This window comes from Lolium rigidum, chromosome 7 (genome assembly GCF_022539505.1).
Source record: "Lolium rigidum isolate FL_2022 chromosome 7, APGP_CSIRO_Lrig_0.1, whole genome shotgun sequence".
NCBI lineage: Eukaryota > Viridiplantae > Streptophyta > Magnoliopsida > Poales > Poaceae > Lolium > Lolium rigidum.
In genome coordinates, this window is record NC_061514.1 from 41,046,485 (window position 1) to 41,067,954 (window position 21,470).

Genomic DNA, 21,470 nt, shown 5'->3' on the forward strand with positions numbered 1-21,470 from the left:
GACTTTTGGATGCTTACCCTGTGAAGAAGAGAAAAAAAAAAAGACATTAGTAAATTTGAGAAATGAGGTTAGCCTGTTACAGTTTCTTCTACTGGAATAGCACTGCAAGTACAGGGCAGCTGCACATCAGATATGCATAACCCTCACCGCGTCAATCTCAGCAACTTTGTCCGTTCACAAACTCGTTGCAAAACAACAATGGCCAAGCAGGACAAGAACTAAAGCTATACACTGATAACGAGATAATAATATGGGAAACGCTGTTGTTCCCCCGGGGGAACAGCGGTTTAATCGTCCTGCTACGTGGCCGTCTGATGGCACAGCGCGGACGTTGCTAGCTTCACGTCATTTGCGTCTCCTCCACGCTCCACGTGCCAGTATGGGTCCCACCCATGATCTCGTTTCTTCCTTATCTTCTCTCCAAATCGATTAGAGCCGCACCGCAACGCCGCCGTCGCGCACCGCACTGCCGCCATGCGCAGCAGCCGATTCCGATCCCTCTCCGATTCCTCGGCGCCCCCTTCTGATTCCCGTCTGCAGCCATGGCGCTGCAGCCGCTGCTGGTATTCGCCGCCGCTTTTGCCCCGGTCCATATAGGCGCGGCGGCTCGCTGTGCAGCCATGGGCAAGCTCGAGCGCTCCGCTGCTGCTGCCCACCAACCCGTTGTCGCGCTCTACTAGGATCTCGCCGCCGCCAGCAGCGCCCTAGCACCCGCCGCTGTCGCACCCCAGCAGGTCTCACCGTGCGCCGCTCCTTAGCAATCACTGTGAGCCGCCGCGCCGCCGTATTCCTCACCGACGCTCCGCGGCCGCTCCGTCCCCGCCCATCACTGCGTCGCCCCCTGCACCTCCACCGATTCCTCGCCAAGGAGGCCGCGGCCGTTCGCAGCAGCGGTGGTGGCCGTTCGCAGCAGCGGTGGTGGCCGTGGGTAGCAGCGGAGGCTGTCGTTCGCAGCAGCGCCGGCGGCCATGGGTAGCAGCGGCGGCGGCCGTTCACAGCAGCGGTGGCGGCCGGTAGTAGCAGCGGAGGCTGCCGTTCGCAGCAGCGGCTGCGGCCGTGGGTAGCAGCGTCGGCGACCGCTCGGGGCAGCGGTGGTGGCTGCGTAGCAGCGGCGGCCGGCAGTAGCAGCGTCGACGACCCTTCGCAGCAGCGGCGGCGACGAGCGACCAGGTAGTAGCAGCGGCCGGCCAATGCTACAATCGACAGCCGGCCTTCTACAATTCGCGACCAGGAGATGCTACAATGGACCGGCAGCGCTGCTACAAGCGTCCGGCGGCGCTGCTACATCATTCCGGCGGCGCTGCTACATTCCTCCGGTGGTGCTGCTACAAGCCTACAATGGACCGGCGGCGCTGCTACATTCCTCCGACGGCGCTGCTACATTCGTCCGGCGGTCCTGCTACAATGGCCCGGCGGCGCCGCTACATTCCTCCGACGGCGCTGCTACAATGGCCCGGCGGCGCTGCTACAAGTGACTGACAGACATCAACCACCGAGTTCCGGTGCAGCAAAGCTGGCGGCTGCCAGAGGGTCGACCGGCGCTGTTGTGACCGCTGCTACGAGGCCAAGTTCGCCGGAGCTAAGCCGGCATATTTCTGTAGGAGCTTGGGGATTTTCCCCGTGAAGACGAAAGTGACTGCACGGAGGAGAAAGAAGGCGAAAGTGACCTGAACTGGGGTCCACCCACGTGGGAAAGGGGAAAGAAACGTTGAGGTTTTTCCTTCTTTTATCAGACGGCTTGTACTGCTGCCATCGGACGGTTGAGCACCCGGGGGATCGGGGATTTGATCCCCCGGGGGACGCTCAGCGCTTCCCTAATAATATTTGTGAAACCAGAATAATTCTTATCAAGCATGAAATGCTAGTCTCTCAAAAAAATACTCATTCAAATGAATACTACTCTTGTGCATGCTCCTGTGATAGAATGAAGAATTCGACAGGCACACAGGTACAACTTAACCATTGTTAATCTTTGCGGTAAAAGCATTCGCTGTAGCAAATGGAAGAGAGACCAAACACTGAAACAAGAGACATTTAGTTCGCACCAGTGGTCCTGAAGCATGTGAACGCCCACGCGTCGCTCGCCGCCGCACGACGTTGGCCGCACAAACCGCCGGTGCTCTCGCAAGCCCCACACTCCCCGCCCGCCGCCGGCCTCCAGGTGAGCTCGAACCCCACCTTCAGCGCGTGGACGACGGCGTCGAGCCGGCCGGTTCCCGTCCCGCTGCCGAGCAGCGACCTCCGGAGCACGGGGATGCCGACCACCTCCTGGCACTCCCCGGCGAGATCGTACGGCGGCATGAGGTCGTCGTCGTCCTCGTCGAACACGTACGACTGGAGGCGGCCGCCGTCGCCGTCGAGGCACGCCACCAGGTACCTGTCCGCGACGCCAGCGAACGTGCATCCGATCAAGAAGGTGACGTTGGTGTCGGTCGACGTGAGCGACAGCGGGCCGTGCGGCGGTAGCGTCAGATTCCTGCCGGCCACATGATCCGGGCAGCTGGTGCTGGAGTTGGAGAATATCCCTTGGTCGAAGAGCGAGATGCTTCTGTTCTCGCCGTACTCGATGCCGGTCACCGGGTAGTCGCCCGAGGGCAATGCTAGCACCGGCGTATCCCGGCGACACTGGACGCGCAGCTCCGGGTAGCCGAAGTAGGAGGTCGTCGCGCCGTCCTCTCCGTCGACCCAGAGCGGGTATCCCACCATAGTCTCACCGCACTGGTAGGACACGACGCAGGCAACGGTGCTACAGAGGAGGAGGAGGAGGAGGACAAGACGCGCCATTGCTGCGGTGGTGGGGAGGAGCACAGAAAGAAGCATCACTATATGTGCACTAGGCGGGACCAACTACTATTCATCCAAGATGTATGTCCCCCCGGAACTCAGGGTTTTCAGTTGCTGCCTACGCTGGAATCTCCGTCGCCCGAGCTCGGCCGCCTACCTCCTTCTAGACGCCTTGGACCGAGCCTAACCATGCGCCTGCCTCGCTCCGAGTTGGGCTCGGCTCGCTGTTGAAGGTGACCGAGTCGATCCCAATAATCTGGACCTCCGCGAGCTCGTGCCTCGGCCGTATCGGCTCGGTCCAGCTCGAAAAGCTCGCCGTTTCTGTTCTCTGTCAGCACGGTGACCACGGAAAAAGACATGCCGCTCACGTTCCCAGCAACCTACAGCTCCTTATGACAAAATATTGCGCCATAGCGTGTTCATAACAGTTTCAAATAAGGGTGTGGTGTTAGATTCAACAAATGATCAAGGTACATATGTTATTGTCTTCTCCGAATATCTGTAGATAAACTGTTCGACGAATTGGTTTTCGTATCCCTGCTGCGATGCTTCTCACTGCCGCTTCTGCCATGCTTATCACTGCCTCTGCACCCTCCCTGCTCATGTTCTGTGCTCGCATTCGACTTCCGGCCACCTCTGCCATGCTTCTCCGCTGCTGCAGATGGTGGAACCCACATGGCAGTGACACAGCCATGGTTGACTCGCGAGCTGCACCGAGTATGTGCAAGGCTCAGGCCGAGCACATTTTTCCGGACCGAGATGCAAACGAGTCAGCCCGAGCCGAGTCAATTTGCAGCGAGCTAAACGCTGGCTCTCACCGAGGCCAGCGCCCGAGCTGGCTCGTGTCCAGCGGTCCAGCCTCTGAGGTTGTTGCTCTGGTGCGCTCGGCGGCCATTGCGGATGCGGAGAGGAGGCTGACGAAGCTCGGCGTCGTTGTGGTCGCCGTGGGATGGTGCCCGGACCTGGAGCTCGCGGACGTGAGGCGCTGACCAGTTCGGGGATCCTGAAGAATCTCTGCAGGTACGGTGACAATGATGGCGGCGGGCGAGTACCATGTGGTGTTGAGTAGCATCGTGACGCGGCGGTGCAGTGGAGTTTGGACCAGGCGCTGCACGCGATGTGGTTCATGGTCTGGCTTGCTTCCGTGGCGGGCGATTTACACAAAAATAACCCTTTTGTCAAACTATAGCACAGACTGACCCTCCGGCGAAACTATTTCACGGATCTAACCCTTTTGTGTGGCGCCCCCCTCACGGGCGCCACACATGCCCATGTGGCGCCCCTGGCCCTGGCGCCACACACCCATCCGACGTGGCCCGTCGACGCTGAGCTGGTGACCCCGATCCGACGTGGCAGCACGAGTGGCACCGCTCTCGCCGGCGCCACACTTTGAAAGTGTGGCGCCCGTGGGAAGGGCGCCACACATTCACTTAAGTTTGGGCCGCGCGCGCGCCCCCAGCCCGACCCTTCTTCTTTCTTTCTTTCTCTTCTCTTCTCCTCCCTCCCCCCCAGCCCGGTTCTCTCTCTCCTCCCTCTCCCCCCACCAAATCCACCACCAAATCGTCAGATCTGTCCGTGGAGATCGTTCCCCATCCATTTGTCAAGGTAATCTCCTTCAAATCTTCTCCATTCATCCACTAATTTCATAGATCGGGCTAGATTTGGACATGAACCCTAGACATGTTTTTTTTTCTTTTGTGCACTCTATATTGTGTTGTTTGTGTTGGAGATGGTAGCCTCATGTATGCATGTGTTTGAACCATAGATTTGTAGAAATCTACATATGAAATTTCACATGTATGTATATGAACTCTATGTATGTAGTATGAACCCACATGTATGCCTAGTATTTGTGATGGAGTAACTCATATTTGTTAGTGGAATGGATCGTAATATGGTTTCAAACATGTAGGATGGCCGGTCCCGGTGGACGGGGAAGGGGCCGCCGCGGTCCTGGGCGCCCCGGGCCGGGGAAGGGGCCGCCGCGGTGGAGCAGCAAGGGCCCCACGGTCACCGTCACCCGCATCCTCCTCGTCTTCGCATGAGGAACGCCGCTTCGAGTTCCTCCTCCGCATCGACAACGACCCACTCGGCATCAAGCGGCTACCGGACAAGTTCGCCGAGTTCGTCGACGGCCACGAGCCGGCGCACTTGCAGCCTACGGGAGGCTAGCTGCAACTTCTGCCGCTGGTCCGTGGAGGTCCCGTTCGACGGGCGGGGCAAGATGTACCCGCACACGGGGTGGGACAAGTTCGCCCGTGACCTCCACCTCGAGCCCGGCTGCCAGCTCACCTTCCCGTACGAGGGGACGGCGAGATGATCGTCAAGGTGTTCGACGACACGGCCTGCCGTGTGCACTACCCCCACACCGGCGAATCCGGCTCCGACACCGATAGTTAGATCGTCGAGTGTTGTCAACTCTATCTTCGTTGCTTCGTGTTGTTTGAATGCTATCTTAAATTGTATCAAACTATGTGCTACGATGTTAGGTATGATGATGTTATGTCCATGATGTGTGTACAAAATGGCTGTTGATATGATGTGTGTATGACATAGCTTTTGACATGATGACAGTTTTGTTGGAATATGGTAGGATTTTTCATGGTTTTAACACATGTCAATGTGTGGCGCCCTTCCCACTGGCGCCACATTGCATAGTGTGGCGCCCGTGGCATCGGCGCCACACATGCATGTCTAATTGTCCAAAACATACTGTAAGACAAATCGTCTGGGACTTAGCCGTTTTGGCGAGGCTCTTTGTGTGGCGCCGATGTTAACGGCGGGGAAGGGGTGAGTGTCGACCTTCATGGCGTACTGGTTGAAAATTAGTCGTCCTTGTTCTATCGCCATTTGGATCTGCTGACGCCACACCCTACAGTCGTTGGTGGCATGGGAGAGCGAATTATGCCATTTACAGTATGGCTTTCCGTTCAGCTCCTGTACCGTGGGGAATTTGAGACCTTCGGGTATCTTCAACTGCTTCTCCTTGAGCAGGAGGTCGAAGATTTGCTCAGTTTTGGTCACGTCAAAATCAAACCCCCGGGCGGGCCTGGTGGCTTTACCCATTTGCAGGACACGGGGTTGCCCCCGGAGTCCATTCAGCCACTGCTACCTCTTGATCTCCCGCAGAAACTTCGTCTTCCTCTGCTTCGACCAGGACTACTGCACGCTTGAATTTGTCCTGGTACAAGTCCGGGTGGCGCTGTTCATATGCTGACAGTTTCTGAACCATGTGCGCCAGCGAAGGATAATCTGCTTGGGAGGCCATGTCCTTGATTTGTGAGGCAAGGCCCACTACTGCCAACTCGACTGCTTCTTTTTCAGTCACACGAGCCGAATAACATCGGTTCCTTAGATTTCTGAAGCGCTGGATGTATTCTCGCCACGGTTCTCCACGCTTCGACGTATCTGTGCTAGATCGGCAAGGCCGGACTCGGAAGCTTCGAGTGAAACCGCATGTGGAACCGCTCTTCCAACCGCTTCCAAGTCCGGATCGAGTCCGGTGGCAACGAAGTATACCACCCGAAAGCCGATCCCGTGAGGGACTGTGCGAAGAACCTCACGCGTAGTGGATTCGACGCTGAGGCCGTTCCTAGCTGTGCCAAATATCGGCTCACATGCTCGATGGAGCTGGAACCATCCGATCCACTGAACTTGGAGAAGTCAGGGAGCCGATACTTAGGTGGTAGTGGGACCAACTCGTATTCATCGGGGTACGGCTTGGAATAGCCGATTGTCCTCCTTTTCGGCACCATGCCGAACTGGTCCCTCGAGATCATGCCGATCCGATCCGCGGTGCTGGCTGCAGGAGTCGAACTCTGAAGATTCGCCGGGGTGGCGTACTTAGCCAGCCATGCTTGCTTTTCCAGCTCTGAGCCAACTGCAGGAGCTGTACTCTGGAGGTTCGTCGGGGTGGCATACTTAGTTAGCCACGTCTGCTTCTCAAGATCTGTCGCTGACGTTCCTCCTGCTTTCCCAGAAGTCCCTGATGTTGCGGCCTGGTTTGTGAGCGCCCAGTTACCGCAGTCTGGCACGTATGTGCACATGTACCCGTGAGGGATCTCCTTAGGCGCCTCATGCAAGAACTGGCAGTCACTAGGGTCACCACCGATCTTGTAGACGACGAATGTCGGTGGACTCGGCACTTCTGGTGCTGCCAACGCAAATGGCAGCGGTGGACGGGACTGGAGTGGCATCTCTCCTTGGTGTGTCCCGAGAGCTGGTCCTGACGGAGAATACTGGTGCCTCATGATCTCCTGGATCACCCGGAGAGCGACACGCTCCAAAGTGTTCACCAGGTTCTCGCAGTGGCGGTGCAGCGAGTGAGCCACCATGTAGTTGATCTCCCGACGTAGGGACCCGGTGCGTTCTTCCGACGGGGCAGAGAGGTCTATCCCATCGAGTGCACCATCGGGCGAGAACCCCTTCCACCCGATGCCATGTGAACGGGTTACGTGGAAAGAGCCGATGAGGTCGGCTTCGAGGATTGCTTTGACCTCGTCATACTTCTTCTTGAGCTCGTCGGTCAGATCCTCGTACGTGACTGGAGTGCCGTCCGCCATCTCAGATGTAGATGGCGATGTGGTTGATGATGAAGCTCGTCCCACCGAGCGTGCCAGAATGTGTTGCGGTCAAAACCCACCGGCGGGCAGCGACGGGCAACACCGTAGAGCCGGGAACAACTTAGGGCTGCGGCTGGCCCTGGTCCCTCCGAGCGACGGCCCGCAAAGCCTCTGGTACACACATCCGATGCTGATGCAAGGGCGTGCCACCCGACCTATACCCGGTCGAGAAGGTGATGGAGATGCCTCGCTTAGTTTCCTGCATGGCATACACGTAAACATTAAATACGAGCCTCGATCGGCTCTCGAAGTTATCCTGTGAATCGGCTCAAGGAGCCGATCCACCCATGATTCGTACGAGGTGCACGAATATATGGTGGTCCTGCTTGATCAAGATAAAGTTAAAGCAATCTACGACGATTTAGGGTTTTCACCGCATAATCGGATCATCCTACTCACGATTGGGCCTCGCGGCCACGCACGGTGATCGTAAGCCGATCCTAGACAAGGCCTAAAAACCAACACGAGGTTGATCCCCGGAACATCCCTGTCTAGGACTAGCAAACGACACCCTACGTGCCGCTGGATCCTCCAACCCTTTGTAAGGCCTAACTATTGCAGATATTAAACTAATCCTTGAAGAACAAGGAGCAACCGTAACGGATCGGATCTACTAAATAATGATCAAGCGGGGTGCCGCCCCTACACCTAAGATAGGTGTAAGGGCGGCTAGATATGCAAGGGTTGCACTACGATAGCATATGACACGAAGAACAATGCTAACCCTAACATATCTAAGATAACTACGTTGATCGCCATCAACAAGGCTTCAGTACGAGCAACGCATGAACAACGAGATAGGCTTGTGCTGCCTAGATCGCATCTTGCGATCTAGGCAGCATGATGCTTACCGGTAGAAACCCTCGAGACGAAGGAGTTGGCGATGCGCCGAGATTGATTTGTGGTTGAACGTTGGTTGTTGTTTATTCCATAAACCCTAGATACATATTTATAGTCCAGGGGACTTTCTAATTTAGGCGTGCACCTAACCGTGCACGGGTCAAACTCTATCTTCTAATCTAAGATGTGATCTACTATATTACAGATACACGGGCACGCTAGCCCAAACGTTGTGCATAAGGCCGATTCACGTATATTCTTCCATGTATAATCTTTAAGTTCATCTTGATCGTGGCCCACCTCTGACTCGGTCAAATCCTGGTGATAACACCATTGTCTTGAAAAACAGACGAAAAAACCACAATGACCGGAACTGAACGTATTTTGAACAGGTTTGTGGGTTTTCCATGTACTGGAACTGGTCGTACTGAAAATGAAGCGGGAATGATGACAGGCGCAAAAATGTGACTTATGTCCAATTGCGTTTTCAGCTAGCTGATGGTTAGACATTCCCCTAAAAAAAGCATACGTTTTTTGGCACCGTATTTTTCATATTGGTGCCATATCTATTCATTTAGCAAGTTTGGTTTGGCATGTCTTTTTAATGAACTTGCTGTTATAAGAACATAGGCTTGCATCTAATTTGCAGTTTTTAGAATGTGATTAGTTGCTTGAATGACCTCACACTAAGGGAAAACAATACGTTGCCGTGCAAAGAATGTAATCGGTTTTTTATATTGGTTTTTTTTTTGTCTTGGTTCAGCTGGGCTCGGTTTTTTGATCTATAGTCCAGTTTTCTGCTGCGGTGCTTCTTTGTCTTTGTCCTCATGTTCATTTCCCCCTCCCAGTCTGGTTCTCCAGGAGAGAGTGGGGCAGGGCGGCGAGGCAGAGATTCGATCTTCCCCCGTGGCGATGAGTTGCGACTTGGGCGTCCACCGGAGGGAGGAACTGCACCCCCGTGGGTCTCCACCGCCCACGGAGGTCACCTTGCAGATCATTGTCGGCTCTGTAGGTCGGCTGGTGAATCGTCCTCCTCCGTCCGACTAACTCGTGTGTATGATGGTATCTGGCTTTGGCTTGCTTGTTTCCGCTGAAGTGACGCCTTCGTCGTTAGAGTGGTCGAATTCGGCAAATGGATTGTGAGGACTGCTATGTTTCTTGTCCTTCTGTGTGATGCGAGCTTTGGGCTCAACTCGTTGGCTAATGAAAATTTATTTTGTGCAAATTTTTTAGAACACTCCGCCCTCCTCTAAATCCAACCCAACACTAGTACTACTGCTACCCAACCCGACTTTGATTATCGGCCTTCTGGCTAAGCAGTGTTCTTCCAGTATGGTCTTTCCCACTGAAATATTTTTTTAGTCATTTACTACTAATAAAATTATAAATGAAGAGGTTGCATGGTGTGTGAGTCACCGCATCCAACCCTTGGTCATTTTGCTATCCTCTGCTTGATAATGGATGTTTTCTTGTCTGCTTAGACTGATCAAAAGAAATGTGAGATCTGCGGAGGTTCTGGTTTTCTAATAAACATATATCTGTAATGGGTCGTAAGCATTTTATGCTTCAGTTTCACCTCAGTTCTCCCGTAGCCAGAGTATTCTTTTTTCTCTTTCTTTTGGTGTGCAAACATTGTGACATCGTGTTGCGCTGCTCTTTCTCATGTGGTTTTCTCCCTTGGCAATTGTGGAGAAGATTCTTCGAAGGCCCTGCCACACCTCGATCATATGGGCAAAGGTGGAATTGTCTAGTAGTATAAAGGGAGACCGTAATTAAGAGCAAGTGGATCAAAAGTGTTTAATCGCATTTTCACTCAACCAAAAAAGTACCACAGACTATAGAGTTGCTTATGCAAAGTTTCTAGGGTTTTTAGTAGTCATTATGTCATGGTTCTATTTTCTCATTCAGTTGGCAAGCAAATCCATGGTGGATATAGTTTGATGGTATACAACTTCAGTTCAATTGTATTATGTCATAGTCATGAAAACAAACTAGATGTTTGATGCGTGGATGATGCTGATATGTTAGTTTTATGTTCTGCAGTATACATATGATAATTGTGATGATTATTATCTAGTTCGTTGTGATGTTTTAGTTTGTTAGTCTGAATTTCATTAGTTAGTTACTTAGCTATGATTTAACCTACAACCTATCTCTTTTTTGTAGATCAATCTTCTGATCAGCAAATATAGAATTTTGCTAATCTATTTTTTTGTAGCTCATAGTACTTATGGTCTGTATTTGAGGTTTGTATGCCGATAGAAAGATCTATTTGATTTCTCTGTGTTCCATCAGCTATCTCAGTTCTTTATTCCAATTCTCTCATTTTCCCAGCATTTTTTTCTCTCGGTTCTTCATTTTTATTTGCTCATTCTTATTTTCTGAGTCTTCATCATTCTTATTATCTAACTTTTCAGTTTTCTCTTCTGTTCTCAGTCTCATTATTTTTTAGCAGTCTGTGATTTCACTCACTTTTTATTCTTTTAGTATTTTTCTCTCATAATGTGAAAATTCTTGCTCATTCTGTTTTTTCTCAGTCATTGGTTCACTCAGTCCTTCATTTTGCATCTTCAGTTAGCTCATTTGCTTCAGTCATCTTTTATTCAATCTTCTTTTATCAGTCTCTAAGTGTTTCATTCATTCATTTTGTATTTAATCTCAGAATTTTCTTTTTCTCATTTTCATTGAGATTTTGTGATTCTCTCGATCCTCGCCCCCTTTTCTTCATTCTTGAGTCATTTTCTTCACAAGCTCTTCATTCTCTTAGTTTATTCAGTCCTATATTCTTTACTCTTTATTCGGTTTTGAGTTATTCTTTCTTCATTTTTTCATTGTATTTATTCAGTTTCCAGTTATACCAGTTGCTTAATTTCATTTGCTCAGTCACCCATTCTCTCATTTTTTTCATTTTCTCATTCTTTGTCTCTGTTTCATGTTCTTGTTTCCTCTTTGCTTAGTCTCGCAGTTTCTCAATTTCATTTGCTTATTGTTATTACTAGCTCAGTCCTATCATATTTTAATTCAATCTTACACACTTACTTTACTTTAGTTTTCTTCTTTATTTTCATTCTTCATTCATTAGTTTGAGTCTTTGACGCTTTGCGTATTTACTCAATTTGTTTACTTAGTCTCTAAGTTTTTTCTATGTCTATTAGTTATTCTCTACCATCATTCTCATTTTGTACTTTTATGGTCACCCTTTTGGTGTTCACCATGTTCCTTATATTACGTTGAAGAAGATGGCAATGACTGATGTCTACTCACGCTTCTTTTCCTGTAGACAGTGTTGGGCCTCCAAGAGCAGAGGTTTGTAGAACAGCAGTAAGTTTTCCCTTTAAGTGGATCACCCAAGGTTTATCGAACTCAGGGAGGAAGAGGTCAAAGATATCCCTCTCAAGCAACCCTGCAATCACGATACAAGAAGTCTCTTGTGTCCCCAACACACCTAATACACTTGTCAGATGTATAGGTGCACTAGTTCGGCGAAGAGATAGTGAAATACAAGTGATATGGATGAATATGAGTGGTAATAACAATCTGAAATAAATATGGCAGCGAGTAAACATGCAGTGGAACAGTAAATAAACGGTGACCTCCCCGGCAATGGCACCAGAAAATAGCTTGCTGGCGTGTAGTTGACGTGGGAGATAGGAATCTTTGTGGTGTAGCTTTTCTATTCGGAAGAAAGGCCTAGGGATCATACTTTCACTAGTGGACACTCTCAACATTGATCACATAATAAAACCACTATACACTCTCTTGTTGAATGATGAACACCACTAATTGTGTAGGGCTACAAGAGCACCTCAATGCCGGAGTTAACAAGCTCCACAACATTCGATGTTCATATTTAAATAATCTTAGAGTGCATGATAGACCAACGCAATTATACCAAGTACTAACATAGCATGCACACTGTCACCATCATACTATGAAAAGAGGAATAGATCACATCAATACCATCATAGTAATAGTTAACTCCATAATCTACAAGAGATCACAATCATAAACTACGCCAAGTACTACATGATACACACACTGTCACCATTACATCATGGAGGAGGAATAGAGTACTTTAATAACATCACTAGAGTAGCACATAGATTAATAATGATACAAAGCTCATCATATGAATCTCAATCATGTAAGGCAGCTCATGAGATCATTGTATTGAAGTACATGGGAGAGAGATTAACCACACAGCTACCGGTACAGCCCTTAGCCTCGGGGAAGAACTACTCCCTCCTCATGGGAGACAGCAGCGGCGATGAAGATGGCGGTGGTGTCGATGGAGATGCCTTCCGGGGGCACTTCCCCGTCCCGGCAGCGTGCCGGAACAGAGACTCCTGTCCCCCAGATCTTGGCTTCGCGATGGCGACGGCTCTGGAAGGTTTCTCGTACCGTGGCTTATTCGTCCCGAAGGGATTTAGGTCAGGGGGCCTCGGATGGAAAAACTTCATACACGAAGGTTGTAGAGAATCTAATTACAGACTTAACGGAAGAACCACTATTCTGAATAGAGATCTAGATATATTTTTATGGAATTTCAAAGTTGTTGTACGTGAAGTAGCTGGTGCAGTCTAAGGCCGATCGATCGGTTGGTTGCATGGAACGTGCCAGATTTCTATTAGGAAAACGCTACTAATCACCCGGGGGATCGCACGCCCTGCATCCTCCGGGCGCGGGACCATCCGATGGACATCGATCGAGCCCGCGTGATCCAAATCGTGCATCTGCCGCGCGTCCCTGGGCCCCACACAGAACGTCCTCTCTCTCCCTTATCTCTTTCTCTGCATCGTCTCCCTCAATCCCCAACCAAGCTCTCTCTCCCGATGAACTCCATGACGGAGACTCGGGCCGATGCTCCACCACCACAAGCACCCGCACCTCCACCTGCGCCCACACGAACGGCGCCGCCTCCACCTCCGTCAAACTCCCCCCCACACCCCTCTCACTCAGTAGCTACCGCTGCAAGCTCCGGCACCGCCAGATCTTCCTCTGTCTCGTGCGTTTCTTCTAGGATACCGTCGGTGTTGCAAGAGGCAGGGGTCGCCGGTGCTGCGGGTCCCAAGGATCTCACCACCGGCTGCAAGGCCGGGGACGACCTGTAGCCGGCAACTGCTACACGAGGTGCCTTGTATTGCTGCAAGCGGCGGCAGCTGAGGGCGTTCGCTGCTACAAACGGCGCCACCGACTGCTAGTCTGCTACAATCGGTGGTGGCAGTTGCTACAAGCGGCGGTGGCGGTTGCTGCAATTGGCGCCGGCGACTGCTTCTGGTGGTGACGCGGCGGTTGCGGTGGCTGCTACAATCGGCGATGCCGGCTGCTTCTAGGAGCGAACGGCGCCTGCTACATGCCGCCGTGGCGGCCGCTACAATCGGCAGTGGCGGTTGCTGCAAGCGGCGCCGACGACTGCTTGTAGCAGCGATGGCGGCTACTGCTACATACGGCGGTGGCGGCTGCTCCAACCGGCGGCGACGGTTGCTGCTGCAAGCGGCGGCGACGGCTGCTGCTACAAGCGTAGGTGGTGGCTTCTACAACCGATGGCGGCGGTTGCTGCTGCAAGCGGCGGCGTGCTACAAGGAGGCTGCCGACGACATTTTTTGGCCGCCGTCAATGCTTCGTTCGGCCGGCGGTGGTGCTACTGAAAGCCAGGGGTGTTGCTACGAAGAGCTAGCGGCGGTGCTACCGGCGTGGTCAACTCCGGCGAGGTCTCTCACCGGAGAAGACCGACGAGGGGCGGGGTGTATGGGTGGTAGGGAGCTGCTCGTCGGGCGGGCCGGCCTGTGTGTGCTTATTTTCTGTGGTCGACGAAGTTTTGCGGACGGATGGAACGAACCGAGGAGAAGAGGTCATGGGAGTATGGGACACGTGTCAAACGGTTGAGGCGGGGGATCGGAATTCCGATCCCCCGGGGGACGCTCAGCACTTCCCTTTCTATTAACCTCAGCCGTACTGGTTCAGCAAGATGTCTAATGACTCGTGTGCCGACGACTTACAGGGACGAAGCTGGGTCGTCGTAGTTGCCGGCGCTCTGGCGATCTTCCGCAATGGCGTGTGCTCAACGGAAAGCAGGCTTCACGACTACCTTGTGGGAGTGTACGACGGGCGTTTTCCTCTGCCCCGCGTGGCCGCTACAGGCGAACGGAGGTGGCGCACTTCGGCGGAATTCAGGTGTCGTCTCCGGTGGTCCTCCGGCTGCGGAAAAGAAAGTTCAGAATAGGCAGGAGGATGTGCTCCAAAGAGAGTGAGCAGAAGACAAAAGAATTGGGTCCTGGTTTCCATGGTTACCTAGCCATGGTCGTTGGCGTCACGGCGGGCGGCGTCGGCATCAGCCGTTCCAGGCTGTACATACGGGATTTAGATGTTTTGTTCATACCAGATGAAGCGCGTCGTCGAGAAGAGCTTGTTGGCGAAGCAGTGGTCGTCTAGGTGCTCTCGCCGAAGTTTTTCCCGCGACGGAGCTCTTGGTCGATGAAGAACAGCTCACCCTAAGGCACAAAAAGTTACAAAACTTTGTCAGGGAGATGCGCCTGGACAAACTAAAAGGATTGGAACAAGAAATGGGTCAAGGGGTTGACGGAGGTCGTCGGAATCGACGATGAACAGCAGCAGTAGGGACAGAAACGTCAGGGTCTGTACGGTCTGTACGTAGCTTGTCTGGAGAAAGTTTGAGAATGAAAATGAGGGAGAAAAGAATGGTGCACACTATGGACATCTCGATTTGCATTAGAATGACTCGAGGATGGAGATCAGAAGGTGAATGTCAACGGACGACATTTAGATCACGACACCGGTTTTGGAAATTAAATCTTTTAAATGGGATATTAATAGCCTGAACGGAAACTCCATAGAATTCTGAACGTTTTTCGTGTTGGAGTCTAAACGAAAAGATTAATATAATTGATGGGAGAGGAGAGGAAAGAAGTAACTCCATGGCTGAACGTTCATAGTCTGTACCTGCTCCATAAGGAAGACGAACGAGGAGTGAGCGGCTCGGCTGGTCGCGTTGGCCTAGATGGGCCACGAGGTGGGCCGTTTGGCTGGTTAGTTTTTTTTTTAATTTTTTGTTTTATTTGGTCACATATTCAAAACTCATTCAAAACTTTTAGAAAACAAATATGATTGAACTACCAATGCAGAGCTCATCTAAGATTGAACACGTAGCACTTTTTTTTTTGTTTAACAAAAATTTCGCAAAAACCAAATATTGCATGTAGGCGTATATGGCCATTCTATGCACAATTTTAAAATAGGGGTTTTGTTTTCAAATATTTTGAAAACTAAAGCTTTATAAAAAAACTTATAAATTTTTTTTACTAATAGAAGAAAAAAAATCATGTGGAATTTTAATTAAGACAAACAATTCAAACATACTAATTTACTTATTTTAACATTCCAAAATTTGCAAAATTTTGGGACGTTACAATCTTTACATTTAGTCCATGAATCAATACTATTCTTAGGCAAAGATAGCAACCAATCTTTAGCTCTTCCTCTTAAGGAGAAAGGAAACAATTTCAATTTTATAATGTCACCATCTACATCCTTTTACTTTTGCATTTCACAAAGTTCAACAAAATTATTAAGATGGGCAGCAGCATCATCAGAACTAACACCAGAAAATTGCTCTTTCATAACAAGGTTTAGTAAAGCAGGTTTAATTTCATAAAATTCTGCTGTAGCAGCAGGTGGAGCAATAGGTGTGCATAAGAAATCATTATTATTTGTGCTTGTGAAGTCATACAACTTAGTGTTCTCCGGAGTACCCATTTTAGCAGTAGTAAAAATAAGTAAAGCAAACTAAATTAAGCAAAGTAAATACAAGTAACTAATTTTTTTGTGTTTTTGATACGGAGAACGCAAACAAGACAGTAAATAAAGTAATGCAAGTAACTATTTTTTTTTGTATTTTTGATATAGAAAGCAAACAAAGCAGAAAATAAAGTAAAGTAAAGTAAGACAATAACAAAGTAAAAAAGATTGGATATGAGAGACTCCCCTTGCAGCGTGTCTTGATCTCCCCGGCAACGGCGCCAGAAAAAGAGCTTGATAACGCGTGAAGCACATGTCCGTTGAGAACCCCAAGAGGGAGGTGTGATGCGTACAGCAACAAGTTTTCCCTCAGTAAGAAACCAAGGTTATCGAACCAGTAGGAGTCAAAGGCCAAGTGAAGGTTGTTGGTGGAGGAGTGTAGTGCGGAGCAACACCAGGGATTCCGGCGCCAACGTGGAACCTGCACAACACAATCAAAATACTTTGCCCCAACTTAACAGTGAGGTTGTAAATCTCACCGGCTTGCTGTAAACAAAGGATTAATTGTATGGTGTGGAGAATGATGTTTGTTTGCAATGAGCAGCAGAGAACAATGATTGCAGTAGATTGTATTCAGATGTAAAAGAATGAACCGGGGTCCACAGTTCACTAGTGGTGTCTCTCCAATAAGAAATAGCATGTTGGATGAACAAATTACAGTTGGACAATTGACAAATAGAGAGGGCATAACAATGCACATACATATCATGATGACTAATATGAGATTTACTTAGGGCATTACGACAAATTACATAGACCGCTATCCAACATGCATCTACGCCTAAAAAGTCCACCTTCGGGTTAGCATCCGCACCCCTTCCAGTATTAAGTTGCAAACAACAGATAATTGCATTAAGTATGGTGCGTAATGTAATCAACACAAATATCCTTAGACAAAGCATTGATGTTTTATCCCTAGTGGCAACAGCACATCCACAACCTTAGAACTTTTTGTCATCTGTCCCAGATTCAATGGAGGCATGAACCCACTATCGAGCATAAATACTCCCTCTTGGAGTTACAAGTATCAACTTGGCCAGAGCCTCTACTAGCAACGGAGAGCATGCAAGATCATAAACAACACATATATGATAGATTGATAGTCAACTTGATATAGTATTCCATATTCATTGGATCCCAACAAACACAACATGTAGCATTACAAATAGACGATCTTGATCATGATAGGCAGCTCACAAGATCTAACATGATAGCACAATGAGGAGAAGACAACCATCTAGCTACCGCTATGGACCCATAGTCCAAGGATGAACTACTCACACATCAGTCCGGAGGCGATCATGGTGATGTAGAGTCCTCCGGGAGATGATTCCCCTCTCCGGCGGGGTGCCGAGGCGATCTCCCGAATCCCCGAGATGGGATTGGGCGGCGGCGGCGTCTCCGGAACTTTTTCCGTATCGTGGCTCTCGGTAATAGGGTTTTCGCGACGGAGAGTTTAAGTAGGCGGAACGGCAGAGTCGGAGGAGGCACGGGGTCCCGCACCATAGGCCGGCGCGGGCCCCTCCTGGCCGCGCCGCCCTATGGTTAGGGCGCCTCGTGGCCCCACTTCGTATCCTCTTCGGTCTTCTGGAAGCTCCGTGGAAAAATAAGACCCTGGACGTTTGTTTCGTCCAATTCCGAGAATATTTCCTGTGTACGATTTCTGAAACCAAAAACAGCACGAAACAGGAACTGGCGCTTTGGCATCTTGTCAATAGGTTAGTGCCGGAAAATGCATATAAATGATATAAAGTGTGTATAAAACATGTGAGTATTGTCATAAAACTAGCATGGAACATAAGAAATTATAGATACGTTTGAGACGTATCGGATGTCATCGTTCGTGATTAAAGACATACCGGCGTCACTCGCTGCCAAAGAGGCTTTGTAAAGTAGTTTGTCTAGTCAAAGATGCCATTAGGGTTTCTTCCCTTGTAAGCCACCTCTCCCCTATATAAGGAGAGGGGACACACCCCTCCGCGGGACGGTTCACCAGGGAGATCACTAGCTAGCAGTAGAGAGGGATAGCTTGTATAGTTCTTCTTCAACCTCTGACCAAGGCCAAGTTCATCAATAAAGATACCGGTATTCCACCTGAAATTCTTCCTTGTGTTACAAAAACCCTCCCTCGAATCCTCTAGTGCACATTCGGCTCCAACTTAAGCCATCCCATGACATCTGTCTGTTCACCACGACGACACCTTTGGTTGTACCACACCTGCGGTGTCAACCTTTCACAAGTCGCCCGCAAAGTCATCTTCGCCGTCTCCTCAACCTCGGGCGGCACACGATAAAAAGAGTTCAATCGGGCAAAAAAACAATTGTGAGAGTCATGAGTTAGCACATTGAGGTCATCAAATATGAACGAAGCTCGAGAAAATATATCTTACCCAAAACTTTCTCATCACGGCCTCAGCAGCCGTCGGGAAGCCTACGCCAGGGGCACTCTCATAGTCCGCCGAGGGTGGCTGTCGGCGTAGCCCTCTCTACGCCGAGGGCTCGTTGGGCCGCTGCCCTGGACCGGACGTACGCCGATGGCCCCGACATTTGGCCATCGGCGTACGCCATGGCCGTCGGCGCAGCGAGCCATTCTTGTAGTGAAAGTATAAGCATGCATGAGTTGTTTTACCTTGTATACTGAACCAAAGCCACCTCTTCAAAATTTATTTTCATCTGAGAAGCCACCCTGATAATTGTGAGAAGTGAAAAAGCGTGTACTCAAGATTCATTCCTTCTAACCTCCAAGCTATTTCGTCCTTGTGCAAATTTATGTTGGGTTTTTTTTTGTATGCTAGCTTTTCCTAAATCCACACAGCAGAAGCTATGATGCACATAGATTAATTAAAATTCAATGGTTTGAGGGTCTACAATAGCAGCAGCTTGAGTTCAAAACCTTTTGGTTCCTCCAATGTCCCAATTATTCAAATCTAATTTCTATTTGTGTGCATGAACTAGGTCTGATGATGAACTGTGAGTTTGAAATAGTACCATATATATGCATCCATCTGCTAGTGTCCGTTTCCCCTCACACTTTTGGTGTCTGCAGGTTGCCACAACCGCAAGTATTTACTATCAGTTTCGTTTTTTTATAAAGTATTTACTATCAGCAAGTTCTTGCCAATGCCAACTACCAAGCATTCATGTTGTATGCATGTCTAGCATTCGTTTTGGGAATCTAAAAAAAGCATACGTTTTTGGGCACCATATTTTTCATGTGTTGGTGCCATATCTATTCATTTAGCAAGTTTGGTTTGGCATGTCTTTTTAATGAACTTGCTGTTATAAGAACATACTCTTGCATCTAATTTGGAGTTTTTAGAATGTAATTAGTTACTTGAATGACCTCAGCGTGCTTAATAATATGATAGGGCAGGGATGCAAGTATTTGTTACTGTCTAAAGATTGTATATACTCATAGGTACCACCGTTCGACACCGCATCAAATGCTCACCACACTGTTTGTGATGTATAAGGGATTCCTCACGTTACTGTTTTCTTCCCCTAACTGAGCTGGGGGTTGTTCAAACTCACTGCAGCCAGGGCAGGCAATGTCCAGCCATCTAACTCCATGTAACCGACGTCCAACCACGAAAAAGAAGCTTCCGCATCAATGGGTGGAGTTAATCTTAACACCTGCACCGGCGTGTGCTATCCTTATTTGGAAATTTGGCAAGTCAATTTTAACCTTGGTGATTTTTTTTTGCATACCGTGTGTACTTCACAGCTTGTTGGGGCAAAATATCTTGATTGTGTTGTGCAGGTTCCACGTTGGCGCCGGAATCCCTGGTGTTGCGCCGCACTACACTCCGCCACCATCGACCTTCACGTGCTTCTTGACTCCTACTGGTTCGATAACCTTGGTTTCTTACTGAGGGAAAACTTGCCGCTGCACGCATCATACCTTCCTCTTGGGGTTCCCAACAGACATATGCTGTACGCGTATCAAGCAACGTTTTCTGGCGCCGTTGCCGGGGAGATCAAGACACGCTGCAAGGGGAATCTCCCACTTCCAATCTCTTTACTTTGTTTTTGTCTTGCTTTACTTTATTTACTGCTTTGTTTGCTTTCTTATATCAAAATACAAAAAATTAGTTACTTGTTTTACTTTATTTACTGTCTTGTTTGCGTTCTCCATATTAAAAACACAAAAAATAGTTACTTGCATTTACTTTACTTATTTCATCATGTTGCCTCCTAAGTCCACTTTGAAAAAAATACCGGTAGGACGAGCGTCTATTATTGGAAAAGATAATATAGAAGATTTTTTTACTCATATTAGTACGGTTGAAGATTTTGAAGATATACACTTGGTAGAACTTGCTCCTACTTATAAAATTGCTGCTGCTTCTTTAGTACACATGTTAGAAGCTAGATTTGTTAATCTCAACCCCGTAATGCAACATATGTTCCTTACACTCTGTGATATGGAAGAAGGAGAAAAGAAAGATTTTATCTTAGAAACCCTTCTTAAAGAATTTGGCGATGTAGCAAGAGAAGCTAGAAAAATCTTTACTAAATATAAGATGCTTGGATCTTATACCAACTTTGGTAGTACCCTTGAAAAGATGGAAAAAGATAGACAAAAGTATACTAATAAAGTAAATTATGAGGGGGATATTAAAACATCAATACCTTGCAAGCTCTTTGGAATGTGCGAGTCACTAGAAAAGAATTTTGATTGGATTGTTCCTGAAAATTTGTTTGATGAGAATAGAAAGCCTAAGAGTAATGAAAAAGGAGCCTCTGAAACTTACATAGATAAGATACAATGCATAGTTGAGAAAACTCCAAACCCCGATGTTGATGCTTCATCTCTTGATAATACTTGATTCACACTTTTCTGCGCCTAGCTAAAAGGCGTTAAAGAAAAACGCTTATGGGAGACAACCCATGATTTTACTTCTGCACTTTTGTTTTATATTTGAGTCTTGGAAGTTGTTACTACTGTAGCAACCTCTCCTTATCTTTATTTTATTGCATTGTTGTGCCAAGTAAAGTCTTTGATAGTAAGGTTCATACTAGATTTGGATTACTGCCCAGAAACAGATTTCTTGCTGTCACGAATTTGAGTAGTATTCTCTGTAGGTAACTCAGACAAATTTGCCAATTTACGTGAGTGATCCTCAGATATGTACGCAACTTTCATTAAATTTGAGCATTTTCATCTGAGCAAGTTAAGTGCCCCAGAAAAATTCGTCTTTACGGACTGTTCTGTTTTGACAGATTCTGCCTTTTATTTCGCATTGCCTGTTTTGCTATGTTTGATGGATTTCTTTATTCTATTAACTTTCAGTAGCTTTGTGCAATGTCCAGAAGTGTTAAGAATGATTATGTCACCTCTGAACATGTGAATTTTTTATTATGCACTAACCCTCTAATGAGTTTGTTTTGAGTTTGGTGTGGAGGAAG